This window comes from Panthera pardus, unplaced genomic scaffold (assembly GCF_024362965.1).
Source record: "Panthera pardus isolate Hobbes unplaced genomic scaffold, ASM2436296v1 HiC_scaffold_20, whole genome shotgun sequence".
In the NCBI taxonomy this organism is placed as follows: domain Eukaryota; kingdom Metazoa; phylum Chordata; class Mammalia; order Carnivora; family Felidae; genus Panthera; species Panthera pardus.
The window spans coordinates 29,688,552-29,710,366 of record NW_026526766.1 but is presented as its reverse complement, the minus strand read 5'-3'; the positions used below and the strand labels follow the sequence as shown (position 1 = coordinate 29,710,366).

Here is a 21,815-nt window from a genome sequence, read left to right as displayed (position 1 = left end):
ATTCTAACCCCTGACAAGGAAAGTCATCTCTGGGGGTCGCAAAACTGATCGGTTGTAAGCCAGGCGCAAAAATTCAAATTTCCTGACTTTCTCTTTGATATTAAATGTCCTTTAATTGAAGAAATAATTTTTGGCTTCAAATTTCCAATACGGTCTGGTATTATTACTGTCCTCCATGTTCATTTTCTACCACTGCTTACTTCACAGTCTTTTAATGAGGAACTGGTCTTCCTGCGAGTAGGTGTCAGGTGACCCTGCCTGCCAGGCAGGCAGCAGACTGCACATGGGGCCTGCATCAAGGTCAAAGGGGAGCCAGGTTCCTTGGCAGAGTCCCCATGATGTCACATCTCTTGTCCTCTTGTTCTCTCTGCACCTCGGGTAGACAGAAATCTTAGCTTCTTGACATACTCTCATCAATTGTCCATACATGCCCTTCTATGGTTTATGTGTACATTTGTGTGTTTTTAATAATTGTATCAACTCACAGGATCTCACCATCCAGCTCAGGAACTGGCCACACTGCTATCATCCACGTGGTTCTGCCCATCCTGGCCCCTCGCCTCCCCAAGCCCCAGAGAGAGGTGGTCACTATCCCGAGTCTTATGTTGCTGATTCCCTTTGTTCCAAACCACTGTCTTTCATGAAATATATGACATTTTTGCACGTGTTCTCAAAAGGCACATTTAGTTTGGGTTGTTCGTATCCACGTATAAAAGTCTCAAGTTGTGGGTAATTTTTTAGGACTGGCCCAGGAAGGGGAACTGACTGCGTGTCAAGACCAAATCCTTCTGTGTCAGGTGGGGTGGAGAGGCCCCAGCCATTAGCTGGATCTGGCCCTGAAATGACCCACCAACGTGGAGAGGCCTGCCGGACCGCTCCTGCCTCTGCGGAGGGAAGCCCACAACACCAGAACAGACAAGCCTCTTCCTGGGTTTGCTTTTCTTCCAATAGCCCACCTGTGCTCCGGGGCAGGGCTCCCAGCCACCCACTTTGTAAGGCTGCTCGCTCCCCACCTGTGCAAACACAGGGCTTCCTGTCACCACGTGGCCCAAGCAGAGCAGGCCTGCGGACGCCCAGCTTCGCATTTTTAATTTCCTAATGAGAATGATTGCAGACCTGGAAAACAGCTGTTATCCCAGGGGCCACGACACAACGTAATTCAATTGCACCTTTTTGATTTCTGTCTTGTCTTTCACAATTTCCCACAAACCTGAAACGTGTTTCGCTACTCACTTTCTGCCTCAGAGCGATCACAGCACTTGGCCCTCAGGGAGACTCTTGCATTGTGGAATGGCTTTTACTCTGCAAATCCCAAGTGGAAATGAGAGGATATTGAGTTATGAAATCATGGTGCAACACAAAGACACCAAGGCTGTGAGGATAACCCAGTCCTAGGTTAGGGTCCCCTTCCGTGTCCTCTGTCACCACCTATAATTAACTACTATTAAAAACAAGAGGCTGGGGGCACCTGGCTGGCTCAGTTGGTAGAGTGTGTGACTCTTGGTCTTGGGGTTGTGACTTTGAGTTGGGTGTGGAAGTTACTTAAAAATAAAATCTTTAAAAAACAAACAGAGATAACAAGAGGCTGATATGTACGATGAGTAGAAAGAACAAAGATTTTGATGCCAGAAAAAAAAAAACAAAAAAACAAAACATGAGTTCAGGAGTGCGTGGGTGGCTCAGTTGGTTGAGTGTCTGACTCCTGGTTTCGGTTCAGGTCATAATCTCACAGTTTATGGGTTCAAGTCCTGTGCCGGGCTCTGTCCTAACAGTGTGGAGCCTGCTTGGGATTCTCTCTCTCTCCCTCTCTCTCTGCCCCTCCCCTCCTCACACACACATTCTCTCTCTCTCTCTCTCTCTCTCTCTCTCAAAATAAATAAATAAGCTTTAAAAAAATGAGTTCATATCCCACCTGCATCCTTTGCTCCTTATGTGACCTTGGACCTCTCAGAGTTACTCTCCTGCTTTGAAAAATGGAACCAGATACCTACTCTGTAGAATATTGGGAGTTACCTGAGGAAGGTGCAGAATGGTGAGCTCACTTGGCCTGTAGCATGGTTACAGACTAGGTGCTTCATCACTGGGGGCCTTTCTCATTTCCTCACGCCAAGTCTACTGGTCCCTGACCCTCCAGCCTCTCCGTTCTGATCAATCACACGTCACAGACAGATGAATCATCCTGAAGCAGCATTGGTGTATATCACATTTCCCCACCTCCCTCACCAGATCCAGACCCCCAGACAACAGCAGAAAACTTCTGTGGTTTCCCAGTGCCATTAAGATGTCCAAATCCCTTAAATTGACCTTTTATCTCCACCACAATTTAGAATCAATGTACCCTTCACAGTGGCCTTTTCTTGCTCCTATATCTGAATCCTGTGTTCTAGGGCAACTTCGTCTCTGAACATGCCAGATACATGTCAGGCCCATCTCTACCTCCGCATTCATACTGTCCCCTTGCACACACTGCTTGCCTCCCCCTTTTCACTGATACGCATTCCATCCTTTCTTGGAGGTTCAAGTAAAGTCCCCACCTCTCTTCTTTCCTGCCTTTCCTTCCTGCTGGCTAGTTAGTGTGTATTACCTTGTTTTGTCATTAGTCATCTGTGTATGCAGCCGCTGACACTTAGCTTGGGTTCTATGGAAGATGTGCAGAAGCATGTGGTGATGATTGCAAATACAGAAGCACAAATTTCAAAGACACTTCTGTTTAGAAATGCCTTCATAAATTCACCTGGAATTTGACTTATCACAATTTCCTTCCATTAAAGTTTTTTCAAAATTGTTAGCAGTAGCCAGATCGAAATGATCAAGCATTGAGTTTGTGTTGCTGTTAGGGTGGGGTGTGTGTGTGTGTGTGTGTGCATGTGTGCATCAGGGAGCTGCACTGACTGGGTTAGCTTCACATCAATCCCAGTGGGAAACAGTTATCTGCACTCTGCTCTCCTTTACCACTTTCAGGTGACAGGTTTCATCAACTCACATCGGTTGTCCAAACATCCAAGATTGTACTGGAATTTAAGAAAGATAACTGAAGCAAGGATGAGCCTGATGGTTGACCAGTATCCACCATTTTTTGAGCAGATCACCTCCCTGCAATGGTTTAATCTTGTAATATGCCAAGGTAAGTTGACTTCGCAGAGTTCCCTGGCAGGAGCTCAGGCAAACGAGTGGCTGTATTGGCAGTAAAAGGACATGAGGAAGGGGGTTCTGTTGAAGCTCTAAACTTGGCTGTTTAGATTCCAGGTATTCTTGGGAAGAGTTATACCTAAACCTGAACTTGGACAAAGGCCAAAAAATTATGCATTAGTACCATACCCAGAATATCTGGGGATGCTGTCAGGTTGAAAGTTGGCCAGAATCCCTGTGCAATGGTGTAACCTGAATGGTACTGAATTTGAAACAATTAAACCTTGAGTGAGAGGCTTTTTAGGAGGCTGTTAATTGGTGTCCATTTTTTTTTCTTTTTCTTTTTTTTTTTTTTTGCCTAATACCGGAAGAGTTTTAAGTCTCAGCTCCATAAAGGAAGACATTGATCCAGCTCAGAGATTTGCAATACCTTCATCATACAGAAGGTTGCTAATGCTCTCAGAAGAAAGCCTCTACCAAGGAGAATATTTGCATATGGAACCCTCCCAGGTTAGCCTGAGAGAAGAAGCATGCTATGTCACATAGCGAGAGCAGCCCTAGTAGCCCATAGAAGGGATTAAGACTTGCAGAGCACTCCAAAGTTGTAGAACTGATACTGATGTCCAGTCAAAGATGGCTGGTCAAGCATACACCTCAGGCTTAGTGAACAGCTAGTCCAGATGGAGCCAGTCAGAAAGCTCTGGGAATATTTCTTCAAACAGATAAAACTGATTGCATCCCAAGTGCATTTGAACATATTCAGAGGACATCATACAACTTTTGAATTAATGATAAGTCAATGGGAAGTTAAGAAAATGAAAAAGATAGATAGCTCAATATCACTTCTGGGACAAACAAAATTTTATTCAAGAAAGGAAAAGCATCCATAGTATACTGCAGAGATCAGTTTTATATACTATTTCCATTTGTCCTAATTATATAAACACTAAATATTTATCTATTTAAACTTACAACATAACTATTTTTGGAGGTTTGGAAGGGATGGGTAGCAGGTGTGCAGCAGTATGGAGAGGGTGGGAGAGAAGGAGAAAGAGAGTGGAATATTCAAATTCCAAATTGGAAACTCAATAGAGAATGTCTATATGAAATATCAGATAGAAGTATGTTATTTAAACATATTATGGTTGGTTCTGGGAAAAAGAAAAGAGGATTTAAAACAAAGATATATGGATGAAAAGACAGGTTATGCTGCTTTAACAACAACAACAACAAACACTTCAAAATACAAATGCTCAAATGACATAGGTATATCCTTTCTTGTTTGATATGGTCCAGAGAGAAGCATTTGGGGATGAAAGGTTGATGTTATGACCCTCAATGTGGCTTCCATGTCTGGGACCACAGCAGCAATTCTGGTTCTTGTCATTCCAGCCAGGGTGGGGGTGGGGGGAGGTGGGGGGTGGAGAAGAGGGCAATAGGTCAGGGAAACACATGTGCATACTTTGACAGAAACACTCCCCAGAAGTAGTACAGATCTATTGGCTAGACGGTGGGCATATGGCCTCACTGAGCTGCAAGGGAGCCTGGGAAATGCAGTAACTAGCTGTTGGCTATGTGCTCCACTAAAACATGGAAAAAGACAGGAACTAATGTCAGGGCTGAACCAGCAGCCTCTGTCAAATAAAATTTGTAGAATTATTTGACTCTTTTAACCAAGTGCCTATGTAACTTCAATACAAACTAAAATGGAATTTAAGACAGGGTGCCTCAAGATCATCTTTTGAACAACGAAATAAATGAACAAAATGTAGAAACAGGGTCCTGAAGCAGAATGCAGGCACCACCAGAATAGACAGTACAGATGGCACGGAACCAAGAAGATCCAGTCCCGTTTGGCACTATGCTTTATGTCCTCCCATTTCAGGATGCTTATAGCTCCTTTGCTGGTATGAATATGCTATACATTCATGGGCACCCCTGCAAACCTATGATTTTATAGTAAATCATTCCAAAACAACAAGAGTCTGAGATGGAGATTAGTGTGTAGGACATAGGCAAAGGGAAGGAAGCAGGATTGGGCAGGGGGAGAGGGTGGGAGTTCTGGAGCTGGGATGGACCAGAGGTATCAAGGCAAGGAAACCAGATTTTAATATCCCAGTATCGATCAGTCTGGATGCTCATTGTCCCAGGAACTTGCAACATTAGGGATTAACCTTGTACAAAGTAGCTGTTTTTAGCTTGGGCAATTCACAGAAGGTCTGAGAAGTTTGTCCTGCGTCTAGCAGAACTACTACCAGCTCAGGGAGCAAGTCCTTCATTACTGAAGAAGCGTCTGAGCAATGTATCACAGCATCTGCTGTATGTGGATCCTAGTAGCTGTCTCCAGGTCTCTGTGAAATCAATCATTTAGATTTGGGTTCCAGCAGGAGTGGCTCTTCCATTCCTCTAGAGGAGAAGTTCAATGGTGGTGATCTCATGAGGACAACAGAGAGGTTGGGAGATGCCAGAGGACTTGGATGTATGTAGCAAGTATGCTCTTTGGCTTAGGTTATATTTTTGCTGGAGGTAGCTTTAAGACTGCTGTTGGAGATTAAAGGGAAGGGTCAAACCAGATACAGGCAAACCAGATAATATCTATGATTATACTTTGCTTTCATCTATGCTTTAGGATTATTAGTCAACAGTTGTTGGTTAACATATAAAGAACTCTTATGAGGAGTTTAGGCTCCAGAAGAAACAAAAGCAAGGGCTTCAAATAAGCCTATCTCCATCTGCCTCAAAGGGTATATTTGTTACCAGAGGGAGTATTAGAAGTAAGTTTGTTCCAGAGAAATGAGTGGTGTGAAATCCTGTGGTTGGCTAAGAAGATTTCCAGGGGCACCTCCTCTTTTGATCTGGCAGACCCAGCAGTCAACACCTTTGGAATGATGCCCTAGGGATAGAATTCTGCACTGTAGTCCCCAACTAATGGAGGGCAGGCAGTCTGTCACCTCTGTCACCTAATCCTGATGTCAAAATTTCATCGTGACCACATCAAACTAAATATTTCCTGCAAGGGGTTTGTCAGCGTTCCTAAAAAGACAAGAGAATGGGGACAAAAGGTTGAATGGTTTTCTGTGGGTACCTGCTAGTACACGTTTGAGTGTAGGTGGCAGGATTTGGTCTGAGGCTTGTTTTCATTTAAACATATGTCTTGTTGGTGAGGTTGTCTGGGGAGGGGACATATAGACCTTTAATGGCCAGAGGCTATCAATATTTTTCAAAAGAATCTCATAATTGTGAATAGTCAAATTAGCCTAGGGGCTGACAAAGTGAATGATGGCTCATGTTATTGCTGGTTAACTGTCCCAATAATTAACCTGTAAAGTAATGACACCTGAAACAAATGTGATTAACACATTGGTTTAGTGCAATGATTGATTATAAAAATTAACTGCCCTGTCTTAGAAATTCAGTGCATGATATATGATAATAACAAAGTAAACCTAACTTGATCATTCTAGTTACTCGTTTGACACTTACGTGGTCTCTGTTATCAGACTTGGTCTTGGGCAGGTTCAGTATCTGTCTCAGGCTCTAAAATAAAGTCTCTCATGTACCTGATGATCTGTGGCATGGCTATGGAAAACTGTTTCATTCCTACATGTGAAAATCAAGAGGATTCTAATGGGAGAACATCACAGAAAAGTGAATTCACAGGCCTGCTTTTGTTGATGTGGCCTGGAGGAAGGGCCCCTGGGGACATGCAGTGACGCAAAATCATACCATCCAAATATTGAATGCAAGAGCATTAAAGGAGATGGGGAATAAAAGCCTCTGTCAATGTGATAGTAATCTGCAACTCTTGGAATTTGACACAACTTCCCACTGCTCCTCACACAAACCTAAAACTGGGACCAGGCTGTCCTCCTCCTGCCCCCAAGGGCTTACCCATAGATTCACATCTTGGCTCAGAAATCTGATTGCTCTTCTGTCTTCACAAACCCTCCCCACCCTTCAATAATCTTGTCTTCATAAACAAAGACAAAGATGTCTCCCCCAGCTCCATTGGCCAACATTAATCCCTTTGTGTGAACTCCCTTCATTTCACCACTTACGTATCTCATGCTTTTTCTTTTTGAGATCCTCAGTCCCAGGAAACTGAGGAAGAGCTTGTATCTGTCCAAGGCATCTCCATAGTGCCTTAACATAGGCTAGGTGATCAGGAGGTCCTCAGTGTGTGCTTGCTGAGTCTCGGAGGTTGGAAACTTAGAAGACCTAGTGGGGCTGAGCAGGGAGCAGCTGGGCTAAGGCAAACTAGAGAAGGAATTCAAATTCAAATCATTTTTTTAAAAAAGCAGTTATAGCAAAACAGGACTGCTGTTGATCTGCAAGCATCAGGTTTGCAATTCCTGGTCTTTAAGAGATTAGCAAACAATGTCTGGTCCCCTACACTGGGTAAACCAATGGAACAGCAGAGAAGCATTACTTGCTTCACTCTGGACTTCTCCCTTAACCCAGGTTTGCTTCTGGGCAAAGAGGCACTCCAGGAAGTCACATTCAGATGATGTAAATGCATCCCTCTGTAAAGGGGCCATTATGCTCAAGGTACTAGTGTCCTCCAGATCTCACCCTGACCCTGAGTCCAGCTCTTTTGTCTTCTAGAATCTGCGCTGGGTCTCTGCTCCAATATAGTGTGCCATGCAGCTATGGGGGTAGTGTCAGAGGGCAGGTGGACAAAGGATGGAAACCAGCAGACTTTTCCTGTCCATGCAGTGCTGCCTGAAGGCAGAAACCAGCTTGTGCTTCTTTCCTAAGGGTTTGGGATGGTGATGTTGGCATTTGGGAAAACAGAGAGATGTAGGTTAGTTGAGGAAGAAGGTAGAACTATCTTCTGAAAGAAGGCTAAATGTGGAAACATACCCCCAAAATGTGGGAAAATGGGAGTCTTTATATTTCATGTAAACAAAGAATATAAGACAATCGAAAGATGAATGCAAATATCTTTTGATTTGCTTTTCTAAAGATACTCGTGTGAAAATAAGATCATGTGGAGATGAGATGACATATCTGTTGCTAACAACAGCTCTTTTGGGGCCAGGAGATGTGGCGCAAAATGTCTTCAGAAAGAGATTCTCTCTGAAAACCATTACTCACTGCTCTGCTGCCAAGGTCACTGAGAGCTGCAGTTTTGCTGCTGTGAAACTGTTTACATCCAAGGATACACAGGGACACAAGGTCATGGGAGGTAAGCAAGCCTGGAGACCTCAAAGTCAAAAGACAATAAACACACTAACTTCCAGGGCTTTTAAAGAAGCTCAGGCGAGCCAGACAAATTTCCACTTCAGATGTAGATTCACAACATCTTGTAGCAGATGGAAATAGAAGCAGGGCAAGAGTTGGTTCAAACTGAAGTACTATTAAGTTTTATCAGAACCAAAACAGGCACCAGAGGGTTAAGGTCTGGAATGGTTCTTCAAACATGTCTGGAATAGAATGAAAACTCAATTGGCCTGGAGCACAGGGATTAAATTCAGGAGCAAATTTCCAAGGAGACCTATAAGAACCCAGGGAGAGGAAAACCTCTTTCAGAAAATTCATAAAATGTAATGAGTCGCCACTGAAGCAATGGAAAGAACATTCAGTGAAATGGCCAGGAGTGGATGGAGGCTTAGTGCAGAGACTCAACTATGACCTGAATAGGTGTCTTGTCAGCAAATTATTTAGGTATATTTAATTGAAATGCATTTGTAGCAAGTCAACTCCTACAAAAAAATGTGAAAATATTCTCCCTGGAAATAATATGGAGTTTTGTCCTAAATTTGACCACTCACATTAAGCAGTCTGAATAAATATGGCAGGACTTGGCACCCTTCTGAAACATCATCTGCTAAGAAAAGAATGCTTTTAAATCTCCTAGAACTCCAAGAAAAGGTGCAGAATGCTTGGTTTCATGGGAGCCCAATGTCCCTGTCCACAGCATATCCTGCTTGCTTCTTCTCTCTCGCCATCCCATGCTAAAGTTCTTCCTAAGGCATAAAAACAAATCTGACTCACTTCTTTCTTACTGAGAATCACAGCAACTTTTCTTTGAAATTCAACTTTAAGGAAAACAGAAAGGCTATTTTAATCAGAGAAAAACCTCAAGCTGAGTGAAAATTACTGCACTGGTCCTGTTGAATGTAGACTAGAACCACTTTTGAAGTGATCATTAATTTTATGGAAGTGATATACACCAGAATGAACTTCCATCCTACTTTATAATCAATCAGTTAATCAACTAGTCCCAGAGGAGTAGGAATACTTTGCATTCTCTGTAATGCTGTTGAGGTTATGGAGAACAGAGTGTCACTGTGTAGTAATTGAATGTTCAGGGCTGGATTCAAGTAATTTTAACTAAAGAATTGAAATTATCAGGTAGAGAGAAGGAAATGCAGAATAACTTAACCAACTACTTCATGAAAAGGAAACATCCAGGACCTGTTTCTATGTCCTCATTTGGTGGGATTTCTTTAAAAATGTGGCAAATTATGATACCTTTTAAAAAATCTTTAAACTTAAGCATTTCTAAAAATATGTGTGCAACCATAGGAAACACCAGAAAATGCATTTTGTCTATGGTTTATGCACATTCATTTTATGTATTTTTTCCTGAAATCACCATGCATTAGTATTTTTCAAAATTTTTTCTGTAATATTCTTTTAAAAAGTCCTAATTCTAGTTTATCACACTTTGAAACAACTTTTTCTACGCAGATTCGACTAGATTCCACAGTATATTTCACATGCCAGAGCAAAAGTTTTCTTGTACAAGGTCATTTCTATTAGACTAAAAGTGTTTGGGTTTATCATTTATAAGTTATTTTAAAGAAACAATTAAACTTCAAAAGTTAACCACCTTAGTTGTTGTTGTCAAGACTGTATTCCCATAAATGTGGCCCTGAAAAAGAACATTTGCTAGTGTTTGTTTAATGCATAAAATTGTAAAGAACACACTAATGTTCTGAATTCATGTAGATAATGAAAAATTTAAGCTGTACAGAAAGTAATACAATGAAAGTAATATTCTACTTCCTTTTCTGGTTATTCTCATCCCAGTTATTAGCAATTTCTTACAGTTCTTCTAGAAAACATTTTTCCTCATACATCAAAATAGGCATTGCACTTACACATACATGAACACACAGACGGACATATTTTAAAATTTTTATAGGGGGATCATACAATCAATACCTAGAGTGCCTCATCTGGTTTGTTTTCACATAATAAGATGTTTTGAAGAACTTCCACGTTAGCACAAACAGACCGGACTCATTCCATTTAGCAGCTACATAGCATCCAGTTCTGTTGGATGTTGTATATATCCAATATATTCTACAAAATATTTCAGTATCCCTTTGTTAATTGACATTTAAACAGTTTCCAGGTTTTTCTGATTAAAAAAATGCTGACTGAAGATCCCTTTATAGCTTGGCTTAAAAAAAGGAGCGTATTAGTAGGTTAAATTCCTAGAAGCGGAATTTTCTTCAAAAAGAAGTTTTCTTTTTCAATCTATTCTAACCTTTCATGTTGCCTACAATTTAGAAGGGGAAAGCTTTCTAATTTTGCTTAGGTTAGGGGAAAAAAATGGAAAATACCGATGACACCCAGTGTAGAAGTCCAGCGGCATTGATTCGTTTCAAATTTAAGGTGCTTATCTTGAAGAGGTGCTTAAAGTGAGGTCCCTAACAACGTTGTTCTCACTCTAGAAGAACACAAAATGAGCTTTCAAGTGAATAGCATCTCCTGCTTAGCAGGCTGTGGAGAAAGTTCCATAATATGGCCATCTAAAAATTATTGGTACCTGATCAGATCTTTGTGATTAAGTCACACTGAAGGCATTAGCTATCTGGTCTCTCTCAGATAAGATTTATGTGAAGCTTTTAGACCTGGTCCTCAAGTGGAGTCACCAAGGAGATTTCTTTGGATAAAATAACTCCCCTGTGTATATCATCTAAGTGGTCCCCGGGCCATGCGCAATTTTACGAGACCTAGATGTTGTAGGGTAGAAGCCAATTTTAGAATCTTGCTTTCATTAAATGCAGAATGTTCATCCTATTGGGAAAAACTCAACTCCTTTTGCCAGTATTAGCAGCCAGACCAAACCTTCTGTATATCAGCACCATATGACAGATTCAAATTATGCCTAAGTCACTGGGGTTGGCAGAGATCGAAGGGGACTGTGTCCCTAAAAAAACAAAATTGCTGATGTAAGTCTGAATATAGAAGTTTCATTTTAGGAAAAAGAGAAACTTTTCTGGGCGAGGCTAGATTTGCTCCATAAATCAGGTCAGGCAAATTCCCACAAGGCCAGGCTCTTGGGTGTTTCTAAGAAGAACAGACCACTGACACCCCTTTACTCAATCCTGGCCTGTTTGTGAGCCCAACTGGGCTCCCCTAGATGATAGTCTTTCGGACATTTCTGGGAGTTCGAGAAAACTAACGCTCCATGATTTCCTTTCACTTAGTTGTGACTAGGAACCATTCTTCCACAGGTTTTCTGTACTCTTAGTACATGAACAGTCAGAATTTGGATGGATAAAAAAGCAGGCAAGATATGGTCAATGATATATTTCTGTCCCTGAGAAATTTCCACTGAAAATTAGATATGGATCTCACATAACAAACAGGAATAAAAAATATGACAAATGGGAAGTTGCAGAAATAGATGGAGATACCTATGGAGCAAAGCAGACTTGAACTGCTTTGATTAGACGTGCTGGTCCATTTTATTCATTAATCCTTTGAATAGAGGCACCTGGGTGGTTCAGTCGGTTGAGCTACCGACTTCGGCTCAGGTCATCATCTCACAGTTTGTGAGTTCGAGCCCTGCGTTGGGCTCTGTGCTGACACTCAGAGCGTGGAGCCTGCTTCGGATTCTGTGTCTCCCTCTCTCTCTGCCCCTCCCCCACTCATGCTCTGTCTCTCTCTGTCTCAGAAGTAAATAAACATAAAAAAAAATTTTTTTAATCTTTTGAACAAATATTTTTGAACATCTATTCATCAGACTCTTCCAGGTATATGTATTCAAAGATTTTTACACCATAAATAAAGTAATGCTTTGAGTTTAAAGTGATTTCGTCACAACTACCACAGTACAACAGTAGGCTGGACAAATAGAAGATCTGCAGGAGCAAAAACATACCAGACAAATAATAGAAAAAAGAAAGAAAGCTGGGTTTTAAAAATATAATATAAAATGAATATTTATAGAATCTGAAAAAATAACTTCTTTTTAATGATAAAGGAATATATTTTGAGGGGTGCCTGGGTGGCTCAGTTGGTTACGCTTCCGACTTTGGCTCAGGCCATGATCTTGAGGTTCATGAGTTTGAGCCCCGCATTGAGCTCTTGGCTGTCAGCACAGAGCCCACTTCAGATCTTCTGTCTCCCTTTCTCTGCCTCTCTCATTTTCTCTCTCTCTGTCAAAAATGAATAAACATTTTTTAAAAAAGAATATTTTTTCCCCAAAATCCAAGGAACTTATATAAAATTAACCATATATTAGGCCCGTGTATCCCAATAAATATTTTTAAAATGCAGATCACATTCCCTGATCATAATACAGGGGGAGGAGGAAGGGAAATTACTTAAAAAAGAAAGAAAGAAAAGAAAAGAAAAAGAAAGAAAGAAAGAAAGAAAGAGACAAAGAAAAGAAAAGAAAAAAAAAAGAAAAGAAAAGAGAAAAGAAAAGAAAAAGGAGCGCCTGGGTGGTGCAGTCGGTTAAGCATCCAACTCTTAATCTCGACTCAGGTCATGATCTCACAGTTCATGAGTTTGAGCACCACATCAGGCTCTGTGCTGATGGTGCAGAGCCTGCATGGGATTCTGTCTTTCCTCTCTGCCCCTCCCCTGTTTGTGCTCTGTCTCTCAAAATAAATAAACTTAAAAAAAAAAAAAAGAAAAAAGAAAAGAAGCCAGAGGCCATAAATCCTGTCAACCTCTGGATCAAACCATACCTGAAAATAATTTAACTTTGGACTTGTGGGTTATTTTCACCAGAACCTCCTACTCCTCCTTTTAAAATCAAACTCTCCGATGCTTGCAATAAAAATATTCTAATATTATCATCTGGAAATTCTATATTCCATCTAATTATAAATCAAATGTGACTAAATAATAAAGATATTTTCAGACCAAGTTTAGTTCTCATATGGCTTTTCTCAGGATGAATAATACCGGAATCTGAGACACAGAGAATTGAACCCAGGAGAATGACAGAGGGAAGTTCCAGAATGCAGCTGTGCAGCAAACCTTGAAGAACAGTCAGTGTGGGGGAGCTAGGTGTCCAGGAAGGAGGTGTCTTGGAAAAGAAGATTTCATACATTTGATAGTATTCTTTGGAGAATGGGGGGAAAAAATTAAAGATGAAGTAAAGCCAACAACGGCAGAATAAATAAGCAATTAGAAGCTCCAGGAGGAACAAGAAAAAGAAATATAAACGTAGAGCATTCTTTGGATCTGCAGTGAACAATATTTACATGGTCATAATAACATAAGCACTTTATTGAGTTTCAGCTTTTAGAATCAAAGCCTTGGCACAGTCCAATGGATTTAACCATTCCAGAGCAGAGTCTAAATAATAAATAACATCAACCTTGATGATGTGGAATTTTCAAGGACAGACCACAGAACATGGGAAGCAGAAAGGGAGAAGTGACAGAAGAGGAAAATACCAGGAGCCTCAAGTCCTTACCTTAGGAACTGACCAAAAAAAAAATGTGTAAGAATACTATTCAAAGTTACAAAAACAACCACCAGAGATAAAAATAGTGATGCGACTGTATACAAGATGAGACAGGAGATGAGCTAAATCCTTACTGTGGCAGGAAGTCAAGAAAAGTTCACTTCTTAAAGGGATAAATCAAGAAATAGGGGTTTATATAGTTTTTTTAGAGGTAATGAAAAAATTTAAAGACATTGAGAAACACATCAAGAACTAAAATCAGAAAATGTTACAAGAATAACATGGTTGATCGGGACTGAGATTAGGATCTTGACCGAGATGGGGCTAGGGACTGATATTTTCATTTTAAATTCTTATGATCCAAATAAGTATTTAAACCATGTGTAGATTGCTTTGATAAAAATAAAATTTCAATGCTTAAAAAAAGAAATCAGACTCAACCCCACTCATAATTAAAGGAATTCAACCTAATCACTTTCAATTGATCAATTTTACAAACATATGCAAAAGGCCAGGATATGAGGAGCAAGGAGGGAAATTAAAAATATTTTAGCAACCAGAATAGAACAGACACCAGCCACTCAAAACTAATACCGGTCATAAAATACCACATGTCCATCCTGGTGTGTGGCAACTTCATAGCAGTCTAAGGGAAGGCAACTTGGTTGCTAATGGTAGGGGTGTATGTTGAATGCAAGCCTTCTGAAGGACATACTGTCTATTGTGTATTCTTTTCAAAGCTATTAAGAAAGATTTACTGTTTGAATTAGCATATTCATCTTTGTAAAACATAAAAAGGATATGATTTTTGTAAAAGTCTTATTGAAATGTAATTCATAAACTACATATTTCACCAATTGAAAGTGTACAATTCAAGGGATTTTAGGTTATTCTATTCCCAGAGTTGTGCATCTTTGCATAATTGATTTTAGAACATTTTCATCATCTCAAAAACAAACTCTTTTAGCTATCATTTGCCAATGCCCCCATTTCTCCCAGTCATAGGTAATCACTAATTGACTCTGTCTATAGTCCCCCACCTTTTTCTGGACATTTCATATAAATAGAATTATATAATATGTGGTCCTTTGTGACTGGCTTCTTTCACTTAACATAATATTTTCAAGCTTCCTCCATGTTATACCACGTATCAGTAGTTCATTTCTTTTTTTTTTAGTTTTTTTTTAATGTTTATTTATTTTTTAGAGAGAGAGACAGAGTGCAATCAGGGGAGGGGCAGAGAGAGAGGGAGTCACAGAATCTGAAGCAGGCTCCATGCTCTGAGTGTCAGCACAGAGCCCAACATGGGGCTTGAACTTGCAAGCCGTGAGATCATGACCTGAGCCAAAGTCGGACACTCAACCTACTGAGTCATCCAGGCGCCCCAGTAGCTCCTTTCTTTTTGTTGCCAAATAACAGTCCATTGTATAGATATGCTGCATTTTATTTATATAGTAATCAGTTGATGGACACTTGAGTTGTTTCCACTCTTGGCTATTATGAATAATGGTGCTATAAACATTCATGTAAAAGTTTTTGTGTGGGCATATGTTTTCATTTTTCCAAGCAATAGAGCAAGGAGTGGATTTGCTGGGTCAAGTAATGCAGTATTTAATTTTTTGAGGACTGTCAAACTATTTTCCAAAGTGGCTACACTATTTTACATTTATTCCCACCAGCAGTGTATGGGGGTTCCAATTTCTCCACATCTTCTCCAACATGTGTTATTATCTGACTTCATGATTTTAGCCTCCTAGTTATCAGCCATTTGTAGTATCTTCTTTGGAAAGCTATTCAGATACTTTGCCCATTTTTAAATTGAGTTGTCTTTATCACTGACCTGTAACTGTTCTTTATATATTCTGGATATGAGTACTTTTTCCAATATATGATTTGCAAATATTTTCTCCCATTCTGTGGGTTGTACTTTTACTTTATTGATTGTATCCTTTGAAACACAGAATTTTTGAAGTCCAGTATATCTATTTTTAATTTATTGCTTATGCTTTCTGGATTTATTACCAAATCCAGATTCACAAAGGTTTGTCTCTATGTCTTCTTCTAAGATTTTTACAGTTTGGGCTCTTCCATTTAAGTTTTTCATCCATTTTGAATTAATTTTGTCTATGGTGTGAGGTAAGGGTCTGACTTCATTCTTTTTCATGTGCCTTTCCAGTTGTCCTATCACCATTTTTTGAAGACTATTCTTTCCCTCATTGAAAGGTCTGGACATTCTTGTAGAAATCAATTAGCCATAATTGTATAAGATTACTTTTGGACTCTAAATTCAATTCTATTAACATCTATGTCTAGCCTTGTGCTGGTTCTACACTCCCTTCGTTATTATAACTTTGTAATAATCTTTGAAATCAGGAAGTGTGAGTCCTCCACCTTTTTGTTTTTTTATTGTTTTGGCTATTCTGGGGCCCTTCCATTTCCACATGAATTTTAGGATCAGCTTCTCAATTTCTACAAAGGGATTCTAATAGGGATTGTGTGGAATCTGTGCAGAGTTTGGAGAGTTTTTGACATCATGCAGAGGCCCACCTATGGTGTTGGATCAAACTGAATGTTCCAAACTTTGAGAAACATACCATTATTGCCCATGTCTGCTTGTCTGGTTCACAGACTAGCGAGAGCTTAGATGGGAAGAAAAAATCTTTGGCTTCTGGGATTGGAGGCATAAGTCTGTACCCCAGGTCATAAGGAATTGGTCATGAGCATGCCTTTTGACTAGAGGTAAGTTGGTTCCTGCAACCTGCTTAATCTTATTTATGTTTATGATTTTATGCTTAGCCTTTAAATGTCTTTAAGTGTCTTTTCTATTTTGCCCACCCCAAGGATTCTTTATAAAGGTGAAGCCAAGAAACTAGTGTAAAAAAAAAAAAGTAATTATCCCTTCTTTTCTCACACTTTTTTTTTTTTTCAGTCTCTCCCTATCCATAATCAAGGCTGGCAAAGACAGAACTTCCAAGAGTACTGGGGCGGAGGCAAAGCAGAGCAAAGGGTTGGGTCTGGGACACAGAAGAGGATGGGAACACCTCACCTTAATGAATCTCGTCTCCATGATATTAGCATATCATTCAGGACATTTCCTACCAGAGCTCTTGATAAGTACAAGCATTTTCTTGCCTCTTCTGCCTCTGGACTATAAGTTCCTCAAGGCCAAGAATTTGTTCAGAGCTGTTTCTCCAGTACTTAGCAGAGTTCATGGCAGGCAAACTGGTGCTCAAACATTTGTTGCATAACTATTGTCATGTTTCAAATGAGAGTACTTTGTGTAGTTGTAATGGCCATCAAATCAGATGATGCATGGGGAAATGATAATAATTGTAAGGACCCACAAATATAACACATTTGTTTTCAAAAAGACATTTTTTAAAGAAGCAAAATGTGAGTACGATATCACCTGAATATGGTGTTGGAAACACCCCCTCTGAACAAGAAATGAGAACACTGGTTCAAATGAAATATGATGATTATAAACACATCATCAGATTTGAAATTTTTGTGATTCCTGTGATGTCTCATGCAGATTCCCAATTTCAACATATGTTGGTTAAATAAATGAAGAAAGGTCAGATCTTTTATGACTAAATGTTTATAACAATGTATATTTTAAATCTTATCTTTTCTTGACTGTCTTTTCATACAAGTTTGTTTTTATTGGACCACCGGCAGCAAATTCCTGCAATTTTATAGCCATGTGACATTGTTGTCATTGCTTTTAGCACAGGCATCTGTTAGTAAAGAGACTAAAAGTATTCTCTTATGAGTCACTAAAATACACTTGCCAAGACCAATTAAACTAGTGCCAAATATGACAAGTCACCAGAAGACTTTTAACAATTTATACTGTTTTTGCTGGGGAAGGGAAATAAAGAAGAGAAAGAGGTAAATTTGCATAACACTTTTTTTTTTCTGGTGAGCCTCAAAAGCTATAATCACTGAAATTCAGTAATGCTAAGTGCATTACTATTTCTTCTGGTATTTTCTACACCATAAACCAGAGATAATAATTAAGATTCTTGGTGGTTGGTCCTTTCCACCTCCACAGTACAAAATATGCCTTGTTTTTCCTGAGCAGGAAGTGCTAACCAAACATGAATGAACAAAGTATAGAAGAAGCAATGCTGAATTTTAGGTATCTGAATAATTAGGGGTTGGCCATATACTTAACAGGCAATAAGGTAAAATTCTGCAAATGAAACAGCCTGAAGGTAGGAAATTTAGCTCAAATAAAGGTTTGGAATATAGTTAAGAGGACTTACAGGGTTAGTATGTTGCCGCACCAGGTTCAAAAGTAGTAACTAGTTGGCAGGACTTTCAGGAAATGGGACATCTCATTAAATGTAAGTCTTAAGAAACAGTATAAATTTGTCACAATGTAAAATATAAAGAACAAGAAGAACATTTGATTTACCTGGTATCTTACCACCGAAACCTCACTCCTCAAGTGGAAAACTGAGGCAATTATGTCCACAAAATTGGGACTCTGGTATTATTCTTTCAAAAATATTCTAAAAATAGAGGAAAATATATACCTTTGGAATCCTGTGACCTGGAGGCATCCTGGCTGCTTTGGCAATGCCTGATTATCCTTGGAATCCTGTGGTCTGAGACACTTCGCATCAAATGGGCACCCGCAGGAAACATTGCCCCTGAAGACCCCTGTGGTAAATTCTTCAAGTCGGTCAAGTGCTATGAAACAGTCCCCCAAAGTATAGCTTGGCTGAGATTGAATTTAAAGACATGAAAATTGCTGCAAAAAAATACTTTAAGTTGGCTTTTTTTATTTTAACCAACTTCATTCTGGAATAATTTTAGACATGTATAAAATTTGCAAAGATAGTAGAGATAGCCCCTGAAGTCCACTTAGCTTCCTGAATAGTAACATCTTACATCACCATCGTAAATTTGTCAAAACCAAGAAATTGACAATGGTTAATCCATAGCCTTTGAGGGTAGGTTAAGTTAGGATAATTATCAAACTTTTTAAAGGACATGAAGAAAAATTTGTCATATGGAAAAAATAAGCACTATTTTCTTATGGGATGAGCCCAGGAAAAAGTAAAAGTTTAACACCTTTCAAAGTCCAAATTTCAAGTCTTTAGCAGGGTGTAACCGGGTGAACCAGAGCAATGCTTCTCAAATTTCAATGTCCACATGAATCACCTGAGCATCCTCTTAAAATACAGATTTTGTGGGGCACCTGGGTGGCTCAGTTGGTTAAGCAACTGACTCTTGATTTTGATTCAGGTCATGATCTCACTGTTTGTGCATTTGAGCTCTGCGTCAGGCTCTGTGACAGCACAGAGCCTGCTTGACATTCTCTCTCTCTCTCTCTCTCTCTCTCTCTCTCTCTCTTTCTCTGCCCCTCCCCTGCTCTCTCTCTCTCTCTTTCTCTTTAAAAATAAATAAACTTCGGGGCGCCTGGGTGGCTCAGTCCGTTAAGCGTCCGACTTCGGCTCAGGTCATGATCTCACGGTCCGTGAGTTCAAGCCCCGCGTATGGCTCTGTGCTGACAGCTCGGAGCCTGGAGCCTGTTTCAGATTCTGTGTCTCCCTCTCTCTGACCCTCCCCCATTCATGCTCTGTCTCTCTCTGTCTCAAAAATAAATAAAGGTTAAAAAAAATTAAAAATAAATAAATAAACTTCAATTTTTCTTAATATCTAAAAAATACAGATTTTGATTCAATATGTATAGGCTGGAACTGCTCCTCAAGCTTTCCATTGAAGCTGATCCTGTTGACCCTAGACCACACTTGAAATAGCAAGAATATAGAGAAGTGCTTCCGATAGAACTTTCTGTGATGATGGAAATGTCCAATGTGACAGCCACTAGCCACATGTGGCTATGGAGCACTTGAAATGTGGCTACTGCCACTGAGGAACTGGATATTTCATTTTAGTTAGTTCAAATTTAAACAGGCAGGGTGGCTACTGACTACCAGATTAGACAACACAAAATTAGTGTGTTTCATAATCAAAAATATTCTCCCTCATTCTGAAAGATCTAGGTTTTTAAATACTTCCGAGAAAGGAAAAAAGAGAGAAGAGGACACAGAAGGAGAGATGGAAATATGTTTGTATGTATTGCACATGATAATAAGCAACAAACTTCAAAACAAAGTTACCCATTAAGATTAATCTGGATGGGTGGGGGCCTGGGTGGCTCAGTTGGTTGAGTGTCTGACTGTTGATCTTGGCTCAGGTCGTGATCTCATGGTTCATGAGATCGAGGTCCATGTTGGGCTCTGAGCTGACAGCACAGAACCTACTTGGGATTCTCTCTCTCCTTCTTTCTCTCTGCTCCTCTCTCATGCTCTCTCTCTCTCTCTCTCTCTCTCAAAATAAATAAATAAACATTAAAAAAAGATTAAGTGTGCCTGGGTGGCTTGGTTAAGCATCCAACTTTGGCTCAGGACATGATCTCACAGCTTGTGAGTTCGAGTCCCATATCAGGTTCTGTGCTGACAGCTCAAAGCGTGGAGCCTGCTTCAGATTCTGTGTCTCCCTCTCTCTCTGCCCGTCCTCTGCTCGTGCTGTCTCTCTCTCTCTCTCTCTCTCTCTCTGTCTCTCAAAAATAAATAAACATTAAAAATAAAATAAAATATTTTTTTTTTAATTTGAAAAAAAGATTAATCTGGATGGGCAGTGACAGGGGCTTGACATTACCACATGTGCCAGTGAATCAAAGATGCCTCATCCCACTGAGCAGACAGCCAGTGACAAAATTATCTTTCTTTTCAAATGAGGATGCTGCAAAGTGCTGACCTAAACTGGGGCTCTCCCCTTTGTCCTGTGGTGGAATGGGAACCATTAAAGATGCATTTCCAGGTGAATGGAGTCTTGTTACATGGTGACCTTGCAGAGGGACGTTCTGTTCAACAGCAGGTAGCCCACCTATCTCTCTGTGAAAGTCTTCTGAGTCCCTTTTTGGCTCCAGCTAAACCATGGCAGCAGTTGGAGCTTGGCAGAAGTCTATCCACTGAATGAAGATTCAGCCCCAGAATCTAGCCTCAGATGTACCATTCTGCATTTATTTTGCACACACTGAAAACTGAAGCTACCCTCAGTCAGTCCCATTTCTACTTTTGGACCCCTCTGGTTCTCTATTGAATCAGTTCTCCAAGAATAATACACACAACATGTTGTTCCTGAGCACTTTGTGATCTGAAAATGTACACCGTTGCATGGAGGACCCCCTGGTATCACTAACACGAGGACCTGGAGCCTGCCTTTCATGTATATCCTTAGAGTAGGTCATGGCAAGCTAGACTCTCCTAGTGATTCTGCCATTCTTTGCCAAGAGCAAAGGAAGGTGTCAGCATATAAAGATCTTGAGTGCTCAGTGGACGCTGAAGGTTTGGGTAAGTTCTGATTGAGAATACCCAGGACGCTCCACAGGTGACAATGTCCCCTGGAAGTGTAATCCAGGACTCAAAGTTTCACTTTAAGTATTCTCCTCAATGTCAAGACCAACTCTACTCAAGAATATGCCTTCTATAAGTTGAACCTTAATTGTGTGCCAGCTATTATTTCTAGGTGTGGGGGATACAACAATGAACTCAGTAGATAAAGCTTCCTGCTTCTACAGGCCTATGGTTAATACCTTTTAAAACTTAGAAGAATCATAAAATATAATTCATATATATTCACTAATAAATTATCATTTCAACTTGGATCCAGTTAAGAACATCATCTTTCTCAAAAACAATTTAATAATGCTAATGTTTATTTTTGCCAGAGAAAAAATTTTGACATTTCCTGTAAGAACTGAAAAAAAAAACCCAACAACTAACATTGAATACATTGAATATTTCTGTGTGCCAAGAGCTATACTAGGTAAATTTACATAAATTATCTCTTTGTATGCTCATAACAATCCCATGATCTAGGCACCACATTATCCCCAGTTTACAGATGAAGAGCATTAGGGGAATAATAAATCAATGAATTTATGGTTTCAAAAGCAGAAGCCAAGCCCAGCAGATTTAGAGCACAGAGACTCTTCCAA

General features: G+C 39.9%; 1 long non-coding RNA gene across 1 annotated transcript; it reads left to right on the top strand.

The window, feature by feature from the left end:
- The first annotated feature begins 2,967 nt into the window (after window positions 1-2,967).
- Window positions 2,968-17,423, top strand: LOC109251659 (uncharacterized). The gene is made up of 2 exons (XR_002073618.2): window positions 2,968-3,124; window positions 16,725-17,423. It is a non-coding gene; the product is annotated as an uncharacterized LOC109251659 (long non-coding RNA).
- The last annotated feature ends 4,392 nt before the right edge of the window (window positions 17,424-21,815 follow it).